Genomic DNA, 14,018 nt, shown 5'->3' on the forward strand with positions numbered 1-14,018 from the left:
CACTTAGTTCAAAAGATTCAACAAGAAGACATAGCTATAAGTGAATGCTGTAGAGGACAGAACACTAGTATATATAATCAACATAGTGAAGATAATCATGAAGACAGGTTGAGATTGAAGCCAAACCAAATGTGAAGATATAGCAAATGCAACGCCATGGGTAAAACACTTCAAATAGAAGAATTTGGTGGTGGCGTTACCCACCGTATAGGAAGTATTAGACCCAGACACGGCGCACAATTATCGTGGCGCTCCGAAGTCAAATTCCACATTAATGTATTCACACTTAGAATGTATGTCTTCATTGATTGAAGATATACTTTACTTCGTGTGTTGCACACCTAAGTCATCAATATGCATAAGTGTTAGTATGTGTGCCTGATCACAGAACATTTGAGGATTCCAAGATATTTAGCTCACACCATAACTTGCAAAATCTCTTCTCATCCAAGGGCTTGGTGAAGATATCTACCAATTGCTCTTCAGTGTTGACGTATATGATATCAATATCTTCCTTCACAACATGATCTCTGAGAAAGTGATGACGAATTTCAATGTGCTTTGTCTTTGAGTGCTGAACTGGATTGTTGGCCATCTTGATGGCGCTTTCGTTGTCGCAGTAGAGTGGCACTTGCTTCAGATGAATGCCATAGTCTTTGAGTGTTTGCTTCATCCATAGAAGCTGAGCGCAGCAAGATCCAGCAGCAATGTATTCAGATTTAGTAGTGGAGAGAGATACATAGTTCTGCTTCTTTGAAGACCAACATACAAGTGATCGTCCCAGAAAATGACATGTGCCTGATGTAGACTTGCGATCCACCTTGTCACCAGCATAATCAGCATCCGAGAATCCAACCAGATCAAACTCTGAGCCCTTTGGATACCATAATCCTAGAGTTGGGGTGTAAGCCAAATACCGAAGAATTCGCTTCACTGCTAAGTGATGCGATTCCTTTGGTGCCGCTTGGAATTGAGCACACATGCAAACACTAAGCATAATATCTAGCCTAGATGCACATAGATAAAGTAAAGAACCAATCATGGAGCGGTATACCTTTTGATCGAACTCTTTACCATTGTCGTTGGGACCCAGATGATGTTTGTCTGGCATTGGCGTCGTGAAGCCTTTGCAGTCTTGCATACCAAACTTCTTCAGGCAATCTTTGAGATACTTCTCTTGAGATATAAAGATGCCGTTGCGTTGCTGACGTATTTGAAGACCAAGGAAGAACTTCAGCTCACCCATCATGGACATCTGATATTGCTCTTGCATCATATATCCAAACTCTTCACTGTATTTCTGATTGGTGTAGCCGAAGATAATGTCATCCACATATATTTGGCACACAAACAGTTCACCATCATATGTCTTCGTGAAGAGAGTGGGGTCGAGGGAACCAGATATGAAGCCTTTGCTCTTCAGGAAGTCTTTGAGTGTGTCATACCAAGCCCGAGGGGCTTGTTTGAGGCCATACAGTGCCTTGTTGAGCTTGTACACCATGCCAGGATGTTTTGGATCTTCAAAGCCAGGCGGTTGTGCAACATATACTTCTTCTTCAATCTTGCCATTGAGAAAAGCGCTCTTCACATCCATTTGATATAGAAGTATGTTATGATGATTCGCATAGGACAGCAGTATGCGTATGGCTTCAAGTCTAGCCACAGGAGCAAATGTTTCATCGAAGTCAATCCCTTCAACTTTAGTGTATCCTTGAGCAACGAGACGAGCTTTGTTTCTGACAACTTGACCATGCTCATCTTGCTTGTTGCGATATATCCATTTGGTGCCTATTATATTATGCTTGCGAGGATCAGGACGCTTAACCAGTTCCCATACATTATTCAGCTCAAATTGTTGAAGCTCTTCTTGCATAGCTTGAATCCATTCAGGTTCCATGAAGGCTTCTTCAACTTTCTTGGGTTCTGTTATTGTGACAAATGAGAAGTGCCCACAAAAATTTGCTAGCCGTGTTGCCCTTGAACGAGTGAGTGGACCTGGTGCATTGATGCTATGAATTATTCTCTCAATCTGCACTTCATTTGCAACACGAGGATGTACAGGACGAAGATTTTGCTCTTGCTGATCATTGTCATTGTTAGAGGGATTGTCTTCAGGCTGAGCATTGTCTTCAGGTTGATCAGGTGCGGAGATGATAAGTTCTTCTTCAGGTTGAGCTTCAGAAGGTATGATTTCTCCAGTTCCCATAAGTTTGATTGATTCACTGGATGGAACTTCATCTAGCACATTTGGCAGGTGCTCTCTTTGTGAGCCGTTCGTCTCATCGAACCGCACATCCACTGTTTCAACCACTTTATAATGAAAGAGATTGAAGACTCTGTAAGAGTGCGAATCCTTTCCATATCCAAGCATAAAACCCTCATGTGCTTTTGGTGCAAATTTTGAAGTGTGATGTGGATCCTTGATCCAGCACCTGGCGCCAAATACTCTGAAGTAACTGACATTTGGCTTCTTGCCAGTAAGGAGCTCATAGGGTGTCTTGTTCAGAAGCTTGTGAAGATAAACACGGTTGATGATATGGCATGCAGTGTCAATGGCTTCAGGCCAGAATTTTCTTGGAGTCTTGTATTCATCAAGCATCGTCCGAGCCATCTCAATAAGTGTTCTGTTCTTGTGTTCGATGACGCCATTCTGCTGTGGCGTGTACGGAGCTGAGAATTCATGTGTGATGCCCAAAGTATCAAGATATGTATCTAGGCTAGTGTTCTTGAATTCAGTGCCATTGTCACTTCTGATGTGCTTTATCTTGGCGCCATAGTTGTTCATTGCTCGATTGGCGAAGCGTCTGAAGACATCCTGCACTTCAGTCTTGTAAAGGATTATATGCACCCAAGTATATCTTGAATAATCATCAACAATGACAAAGCCCTAGAGACAAGCAGTAGTAGTAAGAGTTGAGTAATGAGTGGGACCGAAAAGATCCATGTGTAGCAGTTCGAAGGGTTGAGTCGTTGTCACGATTGTCTTCGAGGGATGCTTGGCCCTCGTCATCTTTCCTGCTTCACAGGCACCGCATAAGTGATCCTTCTTGAACTTGACGCCCTCGATGCCTATGACATGCTTCTTCCTTGCAAGGGTGTGGAGGTTCCTCATGCCAGCATTCCATAGCCTTCGATGCCAGAGCCAACATTCAGAAGCTTTTGCTAGAAGACATACGGCAAGTTGTGGTCCTGCTGAGAAATCTACCACGTACAAATCATCTTTCCGATACCCTTCAAACACTAGAGACTTGTCAGATTCCATTAGTACAAGGCAACAATATTTTCCAAACATCACAATCATGTTTAAATCGCAAAGCATTGAGACAGACATTAAGTTGAAACCAAGGGATTCAACAAGCATGACTTTATCCATGTGTTGATCCTTTGAGATTGCAACTCTACCTAGACCCAATACCTTGCTTTTACCAGTGTCAGCAAATGTGATGTTGAAGGAAATATGCCCTAGAGGCAATAATAAAGTTATTATTTTTTTCCTTATTTCATGATAAATGTTTATTATTCATGCTAGAATTGTATTAACCGGAAACATAATACATGTGTGAATACATAGACAAACAGAGTGTCACTAGTATGCCTCTACTTGACTAGCTCGTTAATCAAAGATGGTTATGTTTCCTAACCATAGACAAAGAGTTGTTATTTGATTAACGGGATCACATCATTAGGAGAATGATGTGATTGACTTGACCCATTCCGTTAGCTTAGCACCCGATCGTTTAGTATGTTGCTATTGCTTTCTTCATGACTTATACATGTTCCTATGACTATGAGATTATGCAACTCCCGTTTACCGGAGGAACACTTTGTGTGCTACCAAACGTCACAACGTAACTGGGTGATTATAAAGGAGCTCTACAGGTGTCTCCAAAGGTACATGTTGGGTTGGCATATTTCGAGATTAGGATTTGTCACTCCGATTGTCGGAGAGGTATCTCTGGGCCCTCTCGGTAATGCACATCACATAAGCCTTGCAAGCATTGCAACTAATGAGTTAGTTACGAGATGATGTATTACGAAACGAGTAAAGAGACTTGCCAGTAACGAGATTGAACTAGGTATTGAGATACCGACGATCGAATCTCGGGCAAGTAACATACCGATGACAAAGGGAACAACGTATGTTGTTATGCGGTCTGACCGATAAAGATCTTCATAGAATATGTGGGAGCCAATATGAGCATCCAGGTTCCGCTATTGGTTATTGACCGGAGACGTGTCTCGGTCATGTCTACATTGTTCTCGAACCCGTAGGGTCCGCACGCTTAGGGTTTCGATGACAGTTATATTATGAGTTTATGAGTTTTGATGTACTGAAGTTTGTTCGGAGTCTCGGATGTGATCACGGACATGATGAGGAGTCTCGAAATGGTCGAGACATAAAGATTGATATATTGGAAGCCTATATTTGGATATCGGAAGAGTTCCGGGTGAAATCGGGATTTTACCGGAGTACCGGGAGGTTACCGGAACCCCCCGGGAGGTATATGGGCCTTAGTGGGCTTTAGTGGAAGAGACGAGAGGTGGCCAGGGCTGGGCCGCGCGCCCCTCCCCCCTAGTCCGAATAGGACAAGGAGAGGGGGGCGGCGCCCCCCCTCCTTCTCTCTCTCCTCTTTCCCCCTTCCCGAATCATATTCCAACTAGGAAAGGGGGGGAATCCTACTCCCGGTGGGAGTAGGATTCCTCCTGGCGCGCCCTCCTCCTGGCCGGCCACACCCCCCCTTGATCCTTTATATACGGAGGCAGGGGGCACCCCATAGACACAAGTTGATCCACGTGATCATATTCTTAGCCGTGTGCGGTGCCCCCTTCCACCATAATCCTCGATAATATTGTAGCGGTGCTTAGGCGAAGCCCTGCGACGGTAGTACATCAAGATCGTCACCACGCCGTCATGCTGACGGAACTCTTCCCCAACACTTTGCTGGATCGGAGTCCGGGGATCGTCATCGAGCTGAACGTGTGCTAAAACTCGGAGGTGCCGTAGTTTCGGTGCTTGATCGGTCCGGCCGTGAAGACGTACGACTACATCAACCGTGTTGTGCTAACGCTTCCACTGTCGGTCTACAAGGGTACGTAGATCACACTCTCCCCTCTCGTTGCTATGCATCACCATGATCTTGCGTGTGCGTAGGATTTTTTTTTTGAAATTACTACGTTACCCATCAGTGGCATCCGAGCCTAGGTTTTATGTGTTGATGTTATATGCACGAGTAGAACACAAGTGAGTTGTGGGCGATATAAGTCATACTGCTTACCAGCATGTCATACTTTGGTTTGGCGGTATTGTTGGATGAAGCGGCCCGGACCGACATTACGCGTACGCTTACGCGAGACTGGTTCTACCGACGTGCTTTGCACACAGGTGGCTGGCGGGTGTCAGTTTCTCCAACTTTAGTTGAACCGAGTGTGGCTACGCCCGGTCCTTGCGAAGGTTAAAACAACACCAACTTGACAAACTATCGTTGTGGTTTTTGATGCGTAGGTAAGAACGGTTCTTGCTAAGCCCGTAGCAGCCACGTAAAACTTGCAACAACAAAGTAGAAGACGTCTAACTTGTTTTTGTAGGGCATGTTGTGATGTGATATGGTCAAGACGTGATGAGATATAAGTTGTTGTATGAGATGATCATGTTTTGTTGAAGTTATCGGCAACTGGCAAAATCCTTATGGTTGTCTCTCTATTGCATAAGATGCAAGCGTCCAATAATTGCTTTACTTTATCGCTATGCGATGGCAATAGTTGCAAGAGCAATTGTTGGCAAGACGACCACGTGACGACACATTGATATAGATCAAGATGATGGAGATCATGGTGTCATGCCGGTGACGATAGAGATCATGATAGTACTTTGGAGATGGAAATCAAAGGCGCAAGATGATGATGGCCATATCATGTCACATATTTTGATTGCATATGATGTTTATCTTTTATACATCTTATTTTGCTTAGTTTGACGGTAGCATTTTAAGATGATCTCTCACCAATTATCAAGAAGTGTTCTCCCTGAGTATGCACCGTTGCGAAAGTTCTTTGTGCTGAGACACCACGTGATGATCGGGTGTGATAGGCTCTACGTTCAAATACAACGGGTGCAAAACAGTTGCACACACGAAATACTCAGGTTATACTTGACGAGCCAAGCATATACAGATATGGCCTCGGAACACGGAGACCGAAAGGTCGAGCGTGAATCATATAGTAGATACGATCAACATAGTGATGTTCACCAATGAAACTGCTCCATCTCACGTGATGATCGGACATGGTTTAGTTGATTTGGATCACGTGATCACTTAGAGGATTAGAGGGATGTCTATCTAAGTGGGAGTTCTTAAGTAATATGATTAATTGAACTTAAATTTATCATGAACTTAGTCCTGGTAGTATTTTGTAAATCATGTTGTAGATCAATAGCTCGCGTTGTTGCTTCCCTGTGTTTATTTTAATATGTTCCTAGAGAAAATTGTATTGAAAGATGTCAGTAGCAATGATGCGGATTGGATCCGTGATCTGAGGTTTATCCTCATTGCTGCACAGAAGAATTATGTCCTTGATGCACCGCTAGGTGACAGACCTATTGCAGGAGCAGATGCAGACGTTATGAACGTTTGGCTAGCTCAATATGATGACTACTTGATAGTTTAGTGCACCATGCTTAATGGCTTAGAATCGGGACTTCAAAGACGTTTTGAACGTCATGGACCATATGAGATGTTCTAGGAGTTGAAGATAATATTTCAAGCAAATACCCGAGTTGAGAGATATGAAGTCTCCAACAAGTTCTATCGCTAAAAGATGGAGGAGAATCGCTCAACTAGTGAGCATGTGCTCGGATTGTTTGGGTACTACAATCACTTGAATCAAGTGGGAGTTAATCTTCCAGATAAGATAGTGATTGACAGAATTCTCTAGTCACCATCATCAAGTTAGTAGAACTTCGTGATGAACTATGATATGCAAGGGATAACGGAAACGATTCCCAAGCTCTTCGTAATGCTGAAATTGACGAAGGTAGAAATCGAGAAAAACATCAAGTGTTGATGGTAGACAAGACCACTAGTTTCAAGAAAAGGGCAAAGGAAAAAAGGGGAACTTCAAGAAGAACAGCAAGCAAGTTGCTGCTCAAGTGAAGAATCCCAAGTCTGGTCCTAAGCCTGAGACTAAGTGCTTCTACTGCAAAGGGACTGGTCACTGGAAGCGGAACTACCCCAAGTGATTGGCGGATAAGAAGGATGGCAAAGTGAACATAAGTATATTTGATATACATGTTATTGATGTGTACTTTACTAGTGTTTATAGCAACCCCTCAGTATTTGATACTAGTTCAGTTGCTAAGATTAGTAACTCGTGACGGGAGTTGCAGAATAAACAGAAACTAGTTAAGGGTGAAGCGACGATGTATGTTGAGAATAGTTCCAAGATTGATATGATCATCATCGCACACTCCCTGTACTTTTGGGACTAGTGTTGAACCTAAATAAGTGTTATTTGGTGTTTGCGTTGAGAATGAATATGATTTGATCATGTTTATTGTGATACGGTTATTCATTTAAGTAAGAGAATAAATTGTTGTTCTGTTTACATGAATAAAACCTTATATGGTTACACACAATGAAAATAGTTCATTGGATGTCGATCGTAGTGATACACATATTCATAATATTGAAACCAAAAGATGCGAAGTTAATAATGATAGTGCAACTTATTTGTGGCACTGCCGTTTAGGTCATATTGGTGTAAAGCGCATGAAGAAACTCCATGCTGATGGGATTTTGGAATCACTTGATTATGAATCAGTTGATGCTTGCGAACCATGCCTCATGGGCAAGATGACTAAAACGCCGTTCTCCGGAACAATGGAGCGAGCAACTGACTTATTGGAAATAATACATACTGATGTATGCGATCCGATGAGTGTTGAGGCTCGCAGCAGGTATCATTATTTTCTGATCTTCACAGATGATTTGAGCAGATATGAGTATATCTACTTGATGAAACACAAGTCTGAAACATTTGAAAAGATTAAAGAATTTCAGAGTGAAGTGGAGAATCATCGTAACAAAAATAAAAGTTTCTACGATATGATCGCAGAAGTAAAATATTTGAGTTACGAGTTTGGCCTTCAGTTAAAAACAATGTGAAATAGTTTCACTACTCACGCCACCTGGAACACCACAGTGTAATGGTGTGTCCGAACGTCATAACCGTACTTTATTAGATATGGTTTGATCTATGATGTCTCTTACCGATCTACCACTGTTGTTTTGGGGTTATGCATTAGAGACAGCTGCATTCACGTTAAATAGGGCACCATCTAAATCCGTTGAGACGACACCGTATGAACTATGGTTTGGCAAGAAACCTAAGGTGTCGTTTCTTAAAGTTTGGGGTTGCAATGCTTATGTGAAAAAGTTTCAACCTGATAAGCTCAAACCCAAATCGGAGAAGTGCGTCTTCATAGGATACCCAAAAGAAAATGTTGGGTACACCTTCTATCACAGATCCGAAGGCAAGAATTTTGTTGTTTTGAATGGATCCTTTCTAGAGAAGGAGTTTCTCTCGAAAGAAGTGAGTGGGAGGAAAGTAGAACTTGATGAGGTAACTGTACCTACTCCCTTATTGGAAAGTAATTCATCACAGAAATCTGTTCCTGTGACTAATACACCAATTAGTGAGGAAGCTAATGATGATGATCATGTAACTTCAGATCAAGTTACTACCGAACCTCGTAGGTAAACCAGAGTGAGATCCGCACCAGAGTGGTACGGTAATCCTGTTCTGGAGGTCATGTTACTTGACCATGACGAGCTTACGAACTATGAGGAAGCGATGATGAGCACAGATTCCGCGAAATGGTTTGAGGCCATGAAATCTGAGATATGATCCATGTATGAGAACAAAGTATGGACTTTGATGGATTTGCCCGATGATCGGCAAGCCATAGAAAATAAATGGATCTTCAAGAGGAAGACGGACGCTGATAGTAGTGTTATTATCTACAAAGCTAGACTTGTCGAAAAAGGTTTTTGACAAAGTTCAAGGTGTTGACTACGATGAAATTTTCTCACTCGTAGCGATGCTTAAGTCTGTCCAAATCATGTTAGCAATTGCCGCATTTTATGAAATCTGGCAAATGGATAAACAAAATTACATTCCTTAATGGATTTAAAGAAGAGTTGTATATGATGCAACCAGAAGGTTTTGTCAATCCTAAAGGTGCTAACAAAATATGCAAGCTCCAGCGATCCATCTATGGACTGGTGCAAACATCTCGGAGTTGGAATATACGCTTTGATGAGTTGATCAAAGCATATAGTTTTATACAGACTTGCGATGAAGCCTGTATTTACAAGAAAGTGAGTGGGAGCACTAAAACATTTCTGATAAGTATATGTGAGTGACATATTGTTGATCGAAAATAATGTAGAATTATTCTATAAAGCATAAAGAAGTGTTTGAAAGGAGTTTTTCAAAGAAAGACCTCGGTGAAGCTGCTTACATATTGAGCATCAAGATCTATAGAGATAGATCAAGACGCTTGATAAGTTTTCAATGAGTACATACCTTAACAAATTTTTGAAGTAGTTCAAAATGGAACAGTCAAAGAAAGAATTCTTGCCTGTGTTACAAGGTGTGAAATTGAGTAAGACTCAAAGCCCGACCACGGCAGAAGATAGAGAGAGAATGAAAGTCATTCCCTATGCCTCAGCCATAGGTTCTATAAAGTATGCCATGCTGTGTACCAGACCTATTGTATACCCTGCCCTGAGTTTGGCAAGGGAGTACAATAGTGATCTAGGAGTAGATCACTGGACATTGGTCAAAATTATCCTTAGTGAAATAAGGATATGTTTCTCGATTATGGAGGTAACAAAAAGGTTCATCGTAAAGGGTTACGTCGATACAAATTTTTGACACTGATCTGGATGACTCTAAGTCTCGATCTAGATACATATTGAAAGTGGGAGCAATTAGCTAGAGTAGCTCCGTGCAGAGCATTGTTGACATAGATATTTGCAAAATACTTACGGATCTGAATATAACAGACCCGTTGACTAAAATTATCTCACAAGCAAAACATGATCACACCTTAGTACTCTTTGGGTGTTAATCACATAGCGATGTGAACTAGATTACTGACTCTAGTAAACCCTTTGGGTGTTGATGACATATCGATGTGAACTATGGGTGTTAATCACATGGTGATGTGAACTATTGCTGTTAAATCACATGGCGATGTGAACTAGATTATTGACTCTAGTGCAAGTGGGAGACTGAAGAAATATGCCCTAGAGGCAATAATAAAGTTATTATTTTTTTCCTTATTTCATGATAAATGTTTATTATTCATGCTAGAATTGTATTAACCGGAAACATAATACATGATAATACATGTGTGAATACATAGACAAACAGAGTGTCACTAGTATGCCTCTACTTGACTAGCTCGTTAATCAAAGATGGTTATGTTTCCTAACCATAGACAAGTTGTTATTTGATTAACGGATCACATCATTAGGAGAATGATGTGATTGACTTGACCCATTCCGTTAGCTTAGCACCGATCGTTTAGTATGTTGCTATTGCTTTCTTCATGACTTATACATGTTCCTATGACTATGAGATTATGCAACTCCCATTTACCGGAGGAACACTTTGTGTGCTACCAAACGTCACAACGTAACTGGGTGATTATAAAGGAGCTCTACAGGTGTCTCCAAAGGTACTTGTTGGGTTGGCGTATTTCGAGATTTAGGGATTTGTCACTCCGATTGTGAGAGGTATCTCTGGGCCCTCTCGGTAATGCACATCAATAAGCCTTGCAAGCATTGCAAATAATGAGTTAGTTGCGAGGATGATGTATTACGGAACGAGTAAAGAGACTTGCCGGTAACGAGATTGAACTAGGTATTGAGATACCGACGATCGAATCTCGGGCAAGTAACATACCGATGACAAAGGGAACAACGTATGTTGTTATGCGGTCTGACCGATAAAGATCTTCGTAGAATATGTGGGAGGCAATATGAACATCCAGGTTCCGCTATTGGTTATTGACCGGAGACGTGTCTCGGTCATGTCTACATAGTTCTCGAACCCGTAGGGTCCGCACGCTTAGTTTCGATGACAGTTATATTATGAGTTTATGATGTTTTGATGTACCGAAGGTTGTTCGGAGTCCCGGATGTGATCACGGACATGACGAGGAGTCTCGAAATGGTCGAGACAAAGATTGATATATTGGAAGCCTATGTTTGGATATCGGAAGTGTTCCGGGTGAAATCGGGATTTTACCGGAGTACCGGGAGGTTACCGGAACCCCCGGAGGTATTATGGGCCTTAGTGGGCCTTAGTGGAGAGAGGAGAGGTGGCCAGGGCTGGCCGTGCCTGGGCCGTGCGCCCCTCCCCCCTAGTCTGAATAGGACAAGGAGAGGGGGGCGGCGCCCCCCCTTCCTTCTCTCTCTCCTCTTTCCCCCTTCCCGAATCCTATTCCAACTAGGAAAGGGGGGGAATCCTACTCCCGGTGGGCGTAGGACTCCTCCTGGCGTGCCCTCCTCCTGGCCGGCCGCACCCCCCTTGATCCTTTATATACGGAGGTAGGGGGCACCCCATAGACACAAGTTGATCCACGTGATCATATTCTTAGCCGTGTGCGGTGCCTCCTTCCACCATAATCCTCGATAATATTGTAGCGGTGCTTAGGCGAAGCCCTGTGACGGTAGTACATCAAGATCGTCACCACGCCATCGTGCTGACGGAACTCTCCCTCGACACTTTGCTGGATCGGAGTCCGGGGATCGTCATCGAGCTGAACGTGTGCTAAAACTCGGAGGTGCCGTAGTTTCGGTGCTTGATCGGTCGGGCCGTGAAGACGTACGACTACATCAACCGCGTTGTGCTAACGCTTCCGCTGTCGGTCTACAAGGGTACGTAGATCACGCTCTCCCCTCTCGTTGCTATGCATCACCATGATCTTGCGTGTGCGTAGGAATTTTTTTTGAAATTACTACGTTCCCCATCAGATGTGACTTATGTCAGATGTACGTAAAGTTGAGTCCATGAGAAGGCTTCGCTTGCCAGTCATGTGATTTGTACACCCACTATCAATAATCCATTCTGAAGCAGCTGGTGTCGTACCCTACAGTGCAGTTAGGGGGATAGGCTTCACGAAGAGAATTGTGAAGCAAAAACATTTGACGAGCCAGTGGATTATTAAAGCTTAGATCGAGATTAGGACTGATAGGGAAATTTGCAAGCGATTCAGAAACAAAGTACATAGTAAGACCATTTGGGAATTTGATCTTGCGCCCTACAAGATGTTTAAGGTCCCCAGCAATAGTGTCAGACGATTTTGGTTTTCGGCTGGAGACCTTTCCCTGCAAAAGAGAGTTAAGCTTTCTTAGCCACCCACATCTTCAAGGCCGTCTTTGAAGCAATAAGTCTAAGTGCAGCATCTGAGAACTTTGGCTTTGGAGCCCTAGCAAAAAGTCTTGCAGGTGGACAATAGTACTCATAAGAATAAGCAGAATAGTTCTTGGTCTTACGAACATGGCGGTTTGATGGACCGCGCTCATATTCATAGGCCTGAGTATGGCTTCCCTGCAAAACATTTGCGTTAGTGTGACTCTGGTGAGTCCTCTGTCTGTATGAAGCCTTTGGACCGTATGAAGCCTGTGGTCTAGGGTTTGTCTTCTTCACCTGTGGTGTCATGATGACATTCACAGGAAGGTTCTCCAAATACCTTTTCGGCACCCAGATCTTCTTCATAGGCGGTCCATTCCTGCAGTTAGTACCAATGTACCTGGCAAACACTTCACCATTTTGATTCTTAAACAGTTTATAGTTTGCATCAAAGGATTCATCAATAACAATGAGGTTAGCACAAGTGAAGCCACATAGGGTGGATGGATCCGCCGAAGGTTCCTTTGCACCAACCAATGTGGTTTTGGGGTACTGCTCAGGTTTCCAGTAAGAGCCATCAGCATTCATTTTCCTTTCAAACCCGACACCCTCTTTCCTAGGGTTTCGGTTCAGGATCTGCCTTTTGAGGACATCACATAGTGTCTGATGCCCTTTGAGACTTTTGTACATCCCTGTTTCAAGCAGTGTCTTCAACCTAGCATTCTCATCAGCAATAGCAGTGGTGTCCTCAGCAGAGGGGTTAGTTACCACATCAACAGTTGAAGATATTGCAACAGTAGCAGTAGTAGAACATTCAGCAACAAAAGTAGCGTTATCATGCTCAATGCATTTAAGACATGGTGGTTCAAATCCTTCCTGAGATGAACTGATCTGTTCGGCGCGAAGTGACTCGTTTTCCTTTTGAAGATCTTCATGAGCCGCTCTCAATTTCTCAAGATCTTGCTTCCTTTGAAGATAATCATAGGAAAGCCTTTCATGAGTTGTTGAGAGCGTTTCATGACGACTTTCAAGTTCCTCATACTTAATAGGAAGATTTTTTATATCTTCAATTAAGGATTGAGATCGAGTCATTTCAGCGTCCAACAGGTCATCGCTTTTTTCTAACAGTTTTTGAATATTTTACATAGTTTTCTGTTGCTTAGTGACATGGGAAGCAAGTTTTGCATAGCTGGGTCCAAATTCATCACCAGATTCATCATCACTGGATTCAGATAGATAGCATTCAATTACCTTAGCATCATTTGCCATAAGGCATGATGCAGAAGATGATGATTCTGGTTCGAATATCATCGCTTTGAGAGACTCCTTAAAGTCCTCGAACCGAGGATCATGACGAGTTCAATGACCCTCATAGACCTCAGAGAGACGGTCCCAGATGAGCTTCACATGATCGAGATGCATGATATTCCTAAACTGGTTTTGAGATAGACAGGAGCAGATGACGTCCTTCGCCGTGAGGTTGAGAAGAGTGTACTTGCGAATGTCATCAGCTTCCGCCATCTTGCACAGATCGGTCAGACCAATCTCAGTGACGGTCCACAGCTCGCTGTTTGTTGCCATGAGGCGCTTCTTCA

The sequence above is a fragment of the Triticum urartu genome, chromosome 5 (assembly GCF_003073215.2).
Source record: "Triticum urartu cultivar G1812 chromosome 5, Tu2.1, whole genome shotgun sequence".
In the NCBI taxonomy this organism is placed as follows: domain Eukaryota; kingdom Viridiplantae; phylum Streptophyta; class Magnoliopsida; order Poales; family Poaceae; genus Triticum; species Triticum urartu.